Source organism: Ammodytes marinus (assembly GCF_949987685.1).
Source record: "Ammodytes marinus genome assembly, chromosome: 21".
Taxonomy (NCBI): Eukaryota; Metazoa; Chordata; class Actinopteri; order Uranoscopiformes; family Ammodytidae; genus Ammodytes; species Ammodytes marinus.
The window spans coordinates 20,521,474-20,532,088 of NC_137225.1; positions in this window are offsets into that span (position 1 = coordinate 20,521,474).

Sequence of the window (10,615 nt, forward strand, 5' to 3'; positions counted from 1 at the left end):
GTGTGACGTCACCGCGGGCCGCTACGCCACCCGGTTTAACCATTTACGTCCACTGTAATATGACATGGTGATCCTGTTCAGACCATAGGTTCAGACTGATTTCTGTGCTAGGCTACATTAGACCGACTTTGCACTGAAGTTATTATGATTCATTATACCACAATAATAATCAGAGAATATGGAAGTGTATTCAATTCATATAATTATAGTAGGCCTTCAGCAATATAGCACAGATGATAACCAAAATAAAATTATGATGCACTTGCATCATTTCATGTATTTTTTAAAATCAAGTTTAATGTGTCTCAACATTGCAGCAACACTTCCTCAGTTTTCATGTTTTATTTAGCTATTGCATGACTTTACATTTAGCCTGATACTGCTGAATATAACCTCTGACCTTCCTGGACATGGGAGAAGTGCTGCTGCTTTGACTTCTACCACTGTTCAAGAACAACTCAAGTGGAAAGTTCCAATATTTGTAATTGTCTGTTGACCACATGCTAAAAACATGCTGAGATAAGGTCTAGACTCAAACAGCAACCATTTTTCAACATATAGTTAACCAAATTCACACATTGATAGAAGTACAGAGACAGAAAAAAAACTTATTTGAAGTTCTGACACGTTTGTGAACAATTCTTGCATGTGACAATAACCTAAAAGGTATAGATCTAGTGCTACACTGTACAATTACCAACCTTGCCAGCCTACACTCTAATAATTGGGTATTTCACTGTCCCTTATAACTGCCCCTACATCATAATTACTCACCCACTGTGGCTGCCCTCCACAATAAGGCCCCGAGCCTATGCAAACTAAATAGATGCACATACACAGTGTCAGCATAGACTGTTCCAATTAAGAGCTTGCTAGCGTCACATGAACAAAGCCGTGCAATTAGTAGGGAATGTGTCATCTCTTTTCACTATATAATCATGTGGAAATTACCTGTAACATCACGGAAATGTTTTTTTTTTGACAGATAGTTCAAAGTACCTTAGGTAGTTATTCAGACAGTGTAGCTCTTTCTAATGACATTCCACTATAACAAGCATATAAGCATGTTTTTATATATACCAAGATATGAGTCATCTGTAGCAACATCATATTCAGTTCCTCATTCAAGCTATTTGAACTTTTGATCCAGCTACAGCTCTCAGTCGTGCCACTTACAAAAAAGAGGATTTAAAGGAGTAGTTTGAAACTGTGGGTGCTGCTTCGCTTTCTAGCTAAAGGTTGGAACTGTTAGAATACACAAGTGGTGGGCCATTCAAACATACAGTTTGAATATTTATTAACTAGGCCCATACACATTAACTACATTTTACAATACCATGTCATTAAGATAGTCAGCTTTCAGAGACTTGAAAGACTTGTTTAGCTCATTAATCATGATCGGTACTACTAATGGTAGTGCCTTCTGAAAAAAATTAAAAATGCATGTTGTCCTTGGCGGTATCTTGATTAATAAAGTTGTATTACAGAAAGTAAAACTGGAGATGTAGAGTTAGTTTGAAATGATTGGCATTTTTCAGAAAAGACTTGGTAGAAACGGTGTATAATATTCCTAAGTGTTTTATTCAATTGTATTATTACCTTCAAAAGAAAATGTGCTAACTTAGAATTACATGTTTTTATCTACATAGGAGCGGGGCATGCCACCATGGTTCTACAGTAGCACAGAACGGACAAACTAAACAGCATTAGGCGTTTTTAGATACAGTATGTATAGTGGTTGCCTGCCAAAAATGCACCTGTTGGAAGACGAAAAAGAAGTGCTATAGAATAAATAACTAAATACTTCTTCACCTCATTACTTGATATTGAGGCAGTGGTGGTTGATACCATATTAAGTAACTAGCTTCTTGTGCTTGAAGGTCACTTATGTACATTCCTATAAACGGAGGGGTTAGCAAAGGAGCGTTGCAATCTACAATTGTACCACTAGTTGCCGCTAAATACTTCTGATATTACACACTGCACCTTTAAGAAATGAACTGCTGTGTCACATGCAGTCCATTTAGCTTCTCTGTAAGTTCTCAAATGGCTCCTTAAGCATTGGAAAAATCAATGAAGCCAGTGAGTCCATTCTTAGTATTGCAAAGTCATTTTTTTTTTGGCGTTGCAGGCACCTGTTAATGTAGCAACACATGCAGTTGAAAACAGACGGCCCACTATGCTTGCATAGAACTGTTCATACTCTTCAAGTTTCTGTTTATTTGCATTCAGTGTTTCTTTGCCATCACCAAAATTCGCTGCCGAGATGGCCCGAATATCTTGACGGCTGCAAAACTACAATTTACTCGAAGAGGACATTCAGCTAGTGCCATTTGCCTGACTTCTCTGCCTGCAGCCTCCTGGGATGTCTCAGTGTGCGGATGTTATGGTCTTCAATTTCTGAAGAGGGTTCCGCTGAAGCCTTTATCGCGGACCTGTGTGAACAAAGACAGCATTGAGGAGCAGCCACCAAAGAAACAGGTTGCAATGTCATGCTGGCCCAGGACCCAGACTTGTATTATGACTACAAACACCAACTTGTTCAACATCTGACCAGCTCCTACTGTTAACTACGACAGACAGAGGTTTGAGTTTCAACTGCAACTGGTCGAACGCAATGTGTGGAGAGGAGGACAGAATGGAGAAAAATATTTTCGTGGCCAGCAAAGCTGCGCAGGACGTAAACAAGTAAACAAGTCAAGTTAAGAAGTTATCTCCAAAGGATAGAGGATTTCTTTCACCTAAATTTCTTATGTTGTCACTGTTGACAGCAACAACATCTACTTTTATTGCCCAACCTTCTGTTGCATGACATGTTCACAGCACCAGTCAGAGGCAGACTTATTCTTAGTCAAAGGTAGGCAATTGCTTTGGGCTCCCAGCTACCACGTGCCCCCTACAAGCCCTGACAAAGTTAAAATCAAGATTCTTTTGTTTGTTTTTCTTTTCAATAATTAATTATGTCTCTCCAAAAGTCCATATACTACGCAGTATCTCACCCTATGGGACCCCGGCTCCTGAGTCCCCACTACATTGGACTATTCCATGATCTTTGAAAATGATACAGCAGATTGTTGTACAACAAAACAATGAGAAGCTAGCAGTGCTGAATTGGGGACAAAGTGTGAGTAAACAAAAAGAAGTTACACATAGGTCTTTCTAGATAGAAGGATTGAAAATAGGGCATACCCATGACTGCGTTTGCTTTAGGCCCCAAAATGACTACATCCGTCCCTGACCACAGTCACCATTTGTGACAGACATACTTGCGGAGTGCGGACACAGTCTTTCCCCCTGTCAAAGCCAATGTGATCAGCAGACCTTCTGAACACACTAGGCTTTTGTTGTATGAAACAAAGCTGGTGTTGATAAGCGACTCATTGTCTACCTGCTCTTGGGGAACGATCCCGGCGCAGTAAAGGCTTTTGGTCCTTCTGGCTGTGCTTGGGCGGACGTTTGGGGAATTGCTTCCTGGCCGCCCCCAGATGTACTGCATGGTCTCGTTGTGCTGCAGGTAGAAAAGTGACACCGTTAGCAAATATACAAGTAAAACCACCGTCAGTCTTATTGTTAAAGCATTCAGTAGCATTCCCCTTTGTTTTACAGTAACTAACCTTTCGTTCTTCAGCAGCAGTTTTTCGTCTCTCCTTTTCTTTCTGTTGTTTCTTATCCTCCACCTGCTGGCTTAGCTCTTGGTAGTAACGACTTTTGCTATTCTAATGGAAAAGCAAAATAAAAGTCAGGAAGGAATATTGCGACATTGACATTTTTAGTGTTGTCTGGTTACTTTATGCACAGGAGAACACAGACAGAATAAACTGAATGACCTCTCTGCTGTGGTTAGAAGACCTCCTGCTGGATCTCCCGGCCTGGTCCCATCCACCAGCTGGCAATGAAGCTTTTCCCTGGAAGAAACAAACTCTTATTGTCTACAAGCTTGGCTATTTTGCTTCAAATAAAATGTCTTCCTTTTCTCTAAACATTCTCAATACTAATATCTTTAAAAATGTAATAAATATGTTAATTATTTCTTTATCCAAAATCTAGATTTTTAATTTTTTAAAGAGATTAAAATATGCATAGTTAGTTAGATATTGCCAAATTTGCATATTTATTAAAACCTTTCTGAAATACATTTTTGGACAAAAATATTTATTTTAATGCAAGTAATCATCTGGCAAAGTTTCATGATGATGTCTTTAAGTTAACATTTTAACCCCATTCACCTGCAGGCTTGCCTTCAAATCACTGCTAAACATGATCAAACACCTCCATCTAGTGTTCATATTCCAGAACTACAGCTATGTTGAAGGGTCAGACTGGCCAATATTAGTATTGTTGTTAACAAATCCAATGAAAAGACCATCCTTTTTAATCCTACTCACAAGTATACAGCCTGTTTACTATTTACAGAGTGCTATTGTGTTCGTGTTCATACTATGTACTGGTGCTGGAAATGTTCACTATGGAATTAAATGTGTATTATTCCCCTTCTGAAAATAGTCACTGACGAATGCATCGGATACAAGTTGACGTGTGTATTTAAAGATGTATGAATTAATTCAGTATTAATCAATATATTTTGGGCTGAATGGTTGGGGAAGTGAGAAAGTATCGAGAGAAGAGGCTGATCTGTTGTGGTTTGGGCTTGTCTGATTTGTTGATAATAAAATTAATATTTTCATCCTCATCCTTTGAGAGAATTAAAATGTAACATTGCAACAGTTTGGTCAGAACTTCTTTAAAACATACAGTGAGGGTTGCGTGAAAGGTCCTCTTGCAGTCCGGGTTTCCCAAACCGACTATCCCTTTGACTGTTACTGATGTGGCTGTTGGGAAAGAGAATAAACAGAAAGCAGTTCATTCACATACACATTATACATTAAATGTTATTTATAATGCCCCTGTATGAAATTATAGTAACTAGAGCTGAGACAAGAAGTCAATCATTTCTATTTATGTTAAATTTATACTAACACTCTCTAGCTAAGGCATCTCCCCTCGTTTGCAGAATTGTTCACTGACAACGTTGTTTTGCCATTTTATAAGCAAAAAATTAACAGGTTTCTTATTGATGAAAATCATTATTAGTCATAGCCATATTTGTGTCGACTATAAATTAAAGCATTAAACTTAATTGTTGTGTTATTATATTCTTTCCCTGCCATTCTCTCCTTTTGCTATATTGCAATGTTACTACATAACATTCAAACGCTCTTAAAGACATGATATGAAGCTAAATTCCTCTTTGGTGAAATAGATTTCAAATCCCCAGCGTGGCCCAGGGACTCTCATAACATAAATCAATAAATGTATTTTGTGAGCCCAGACAGTCCAAAAAGCCATTTTATTGGAGCCAGAGTTTTCCATTTAGCTCTCACAGTAGAGAAGCCCACTCATAATAAGTTGTACTATGAGGCTGACTCACACACTCAAACATGCTCCTCTCGTACACTACTTACCCCAGGCTATGGCAATGAGTGGCTGTACGTGTGTGTACGTGTGTGTGTGTGTGTGTGTGTGTATGTGTGTGTGTGTGAGAGTGTGTGTGTGTGTGTGTGTGTGTGTGTGTGCGTGCGTGTGTGCGTGTGTGTGTGTGTCATAAAGGCAGTCATTACGTCATTAAGGAGTCTCAGCCTGATGATATAACAGAACTCAATGCTTCTGCTATTTGCATTTAATCCCATCTCCACTCTATACTTTAGCTAGAAACATCTGTCTTCTTTGTTTCAAGCAAAAATACAATACAGAAGATAATTCATTGTTATATTCTACATAAGACTAATTGCAGGCTTTATAATGTTGTATTCATAGCATCTTATTCACAGTCATAATACTAGAATTGAATGAATGCCCACTCATACTAATTCACAATTTAAATAATTATTGACATTAGAAACAGCAGCTGTAGAAATGATCCTACGACAACATATATCGAGTAGTTGTTCTGGAGCTTTCTAACACATTACATGACCTCACTTTCTTATGAGAAAAATGTATAAAAAAAAATAAAAAATAAAGTTTTATGACAAGCGAGCATTAGGAAGCTCATGCGATATGATTAAAATAACGAGAAGAATCTACTAAATCAACCATGTGGTGTGCATAATAAAAACCTGTCTTTACAACCATTTCACCGGACTGCCACTGGTTGAGGTTTCTTTGACCACATTTTCTTTCTTATATTAGTACTTTTCATACTGCCTTCTACTTGCTGTCAAAGTTACACTTCATACCTACACTATCCAGTTTTTTTTTCCAGTATTATAGAACATCATAATCACAGTATGATTCAGGCATTTTTTTCCCCCAGCACTAACGATTGAGAGTGAATGACTAACAGTGTGTGAATGATCTCACATTGGTCCCTGAGCGACGCTGCCTCGTTCCCATCACTCAGCTGCCTGCATGCTACCTGGAAGGCACAACATGGAGCCAAGATAAAGAACAGTTACCTTCTGGCAATTGCAATAATTGAGTGATTAAGAACCGGGTGACGTCAAATGAAAGCCCCTTCTTTTTTTTTTACTGAATGAGCTTTCACTTAGCCTTCATTCACACACACACACACACACACGTCGGTGCAACTGTGACTCACCAGTGCTCTGGCCTTGGGCTTTGTGTGTGGCATCTGTGTTTGTGCTGCTACAATCCCTAGTGACAGACAGAGAGGTGATGGTGAGTGAATACAAATAATAAAATAGAATTATTGCACCTAGTGTTAAAATTGGAACCAGTGATTCTGGAGAGTGCTAGTTGTCAAAATCACTTTGTCAAAATCAGTGTGTATCTCCTCACAAAAACTACCTTTCCCTACTGTGTTTAGCGCTGAAAAAATTCTGGTGTTAATACGCAGCCTAGGGTCTGTGAACTGGTAAACAAAGCGTGTGCAAACAAAGGGCGCCCACCAAAGCTAGCAACATGCCAGTTTACAGAGCCTAGGCTGGATTTTTTTTACGTACATACAGGTAGCGAAACGTGACGAGATATTCACTGATTTTGACAACAAAAATTCTCCAGAATCGATGACTCCATCTTTAAATCAACCAACAACTTGGATCATAAAATGAGTGGACCTGCCTTTGTCCCTTTCACGCTGGTTGTCCTTTTGATATGCCCCTGCTTTTGCATAAACAGTGCCTGGGCCGTAGCCATCGTCAGAATCATCCTCATAGCTGTGACGATGAGCCAAGAAAAAAAGGTGAGATTACTTTACGGGGCTGTACTTTAGGATTAAGATTAAACAACTTTTTTATCACGGCATGTCACTCACACGCAGGCTTCACCGTCATCATCACTGAAACAGGAAGAAAGCTCGAAGGACACTCCGGGTTTGGAACTTTTCACGCCGACCCTCAACTCAACCGTCTCGTCGTTCTTCTTCACATCCACATTTCTCCTACCCTGTGGGACACACACTGACTCTGTTAACACAACAATTTATAGAGGGGGATTAAAGAGATACATATGAAAAGGGTCACTTGTAAACTATCAAGAGAGCTATCACAATCTATCTATCTATCTATCTATCTATCTATCTATCTATCTATCTTTATTTCCATCTATCTATCTATCTATCTATCTATCTATCTATCTATCTATCTATCTATCTATCTATCTATCTATCTATCTATGTAATTGTAGATGCATGCAGAGGCAATAGTAAATCTTCTACTGTACAAACCATTGCTGAACCAGCTAGGCACTGAGAAACATGTGGCGGTGGATCATCCCCCCATTCCATGGTTTACCTTTTAGGAGACATTATTCTGTATGATTACTTTGAATTGCAATACTTTAAGCACATTTTCCTGGTTATACTTGGGAAACTAAATACTACATACATTTATTTCATAAAGATGTTCAATGCCTTCATCTTGTAGGCTATCACTGTATTTTTACAGTGTAGTGTTAGTCATTTTACTTAGGTGAAGCATTTCCTGCAGGCCACCATTGTTGGCAACCATTTAAGTTTCAGGTGTAGGCTACATCTTACTGATTGATTGAAAATATATATCAAACTTTTCACTGCTTTTTAACGCTCATCTTGGGGTGGGAAGGGATTTATTTTTGTGTCTAAAGCCTACAGTAGGTGACATATCCGAAAATAAACTTTATAGGCTAGGCTAATCAAATATGCACATATCCACCAAGCCTGTCAATTTTGGGTACAAACCCCAAACAAACACAGCGACACAGTGACATGTTGTAACATATTTACCTAGATGTTATGGTTCCCGTTGTAAGGTGGAGAGGAGCAGACGGTGAATCTAGTTTGTAAACATTTGAAATCCGCAGAATGGAGCGGATGACTGACACCAACGTCACCATGTCAGCACGTCACGACGTAGCGTTCTTCTGTCACTAGGGGGCGACGCACAGCCGAGAGCCTTCCCATATAGAACAGCACTGCTCCACTGTCTGTATGGTTCCCTCTCCTTATTTGTGGGTGTGACATGAAGCTGCATTTGGTTTTCTCATGTAATATTAACTTTAACATATTCAAATTAATTTGGATATTCATAAATATATTATATATTATATTGTATGGATTTTAGTATAGGCCTATAATGATATTTATTCATAGATATGCTATAGCTAGCCTATACATTTTTTTTTTACTTTCTTTTGAATTTCTTTGTGATAACCTTTTTTGATACATATGTGTATATGTAGACAATGTAGATGTTTCACTAAAGGGAAGTGGTTAAAAAATTGTAATTTTAATTATTAGATTAATAATTACAGCACATAAATCCCCTGGTTCTGCATACCCTTGTGGTAGCTTTGCTTGTCTTTACAGCATTTATTTAAAATTTATAATATTTTATAGTATTTTATCCAGTGAGATATAAACCTCAACCTTCCCTCTTTTCCCTCACTTTCTTCCCTTGTTATTTTCTTCTCTTACTTGCTACTTCCCCTTAATGGTGAGGAAGGTCGCTGTAGCTGCATCCAGACCCTCAGGAGGAGGGGTGCACAGAGTACACCATTTATAGTAAACAAAGTCTGAGAAACACCATTGTTATACTGACACATTAAACACTGGCTCCATCGACTAACAGATAGAGAGTAACAATGAAATACACACACACACACACACACACACACACACACACACACACACACACACACACACACACTTTAGGCCTGCACTCACACCAAAACAACACAAAGATGTATTGCAAAGTCGCAGCTGGAGAGTGTGTCCGTGCTGTGTGTGTGTGCTTTGTCTTCCAGACACCAGAGTATATTGTCTGACAGGAGCTAGAAAAGGGCTTCCCTAATTGGAGGAGGTGTCATCGGGCCCCCAGCAAGATCACCACAACACTGTGAGGAGAGAAATGCAGCCAGGGAGGCCACATCATTTGAGGGGAAACCAACTCCTTTTTTTTATCCTTTATACCAGTGTACAAAAGGGATTTGCACTGGGAATTCACAACCCCCTGTCAAGTCTGCCGAGAATGTAAGTTAACACTGAGTTCAAGTAATTGTAATCAGTGTGCAAACTGTCTGCAGCAGAGATAATTGCTGTAAACGTGTATTCTGCTGGACGGTGCATCTCTCTGTCTCCGGCATCGTTGGTCTTGGATAAGCAGTTAAGATCCAATTCGGCTCATGAATATATGATGGGCTGCCGGTGGTGGAGCAACAGCCCGGTGATAAATGACATCTCGGGTTACAGTAACACTAATAACCAGATCCATTGCCAATATTTGTGGAGCTCATCTCCCAAAAAATACTGTAACATCAGTCTGGGCCAGAGCCATTATCCCAACGCCCGTCATTTAATATCACAGAGGAGCCAAAACTGGCCCCATCCTGTCAACCAGAGAGATGAATTGCTTATTAGCCTTTTGGGTTTATGATAATTGTGTGCAATCAATCACGTCGTAAGAATAGGTGCCAAATGGAGGCGTATCTCATTTTGAGAATATTAAAAGGTTGCATTCATTATGGGAGCTGATTTCTTATTTCATCATTGCGGTATTTTTATTGCGACTGCATTTGTGTTTTGCTTGTTACAGTCCAGTGGATGCCTTTTAAGATTAAGATGTGAATAGTTGCATTCGAGATGGATCATAAACATAGAGATTTTAGATTTGGGTTTCATATATACAGTTCATTGCAGAACATTAACACCTCTAGTTGGTTACATCTGTAACTGTATAAACAATAAGAAAAAAATTAGAATTTGGGGATTATGAATAACCTAGAAGGATATTCACAAGAAAAACTTGTGGTTATTGTATAGCCCAATACCCATATGTGTGGATGTAGTATAGTAAAATGTTGTTATATCTCTCTGGGGAAGTTTGATCTTAGCATTGAGGACAGTTGAATACATGATTAAAATAATAGAAAAACATGTTTTGGTTTCTCAATCTGTCAATATGTACAAATAAGCGAGGTTTTGCCTTTTCAACCCATATGAAATGATGCCTTCCTCTGTCCTATCTGACCTCTGAATATCACATTAGGAGGACACTGATCCTCTGGAATACTCCTTAAGGTACAGGATATATCAATAACATTTGAGAAGGTCAGTTTTATTTTGTGAAGGGAACGTTCACAAAAGTTTCGGGGTGAATGAATTAAGAACTGAAATACCTGC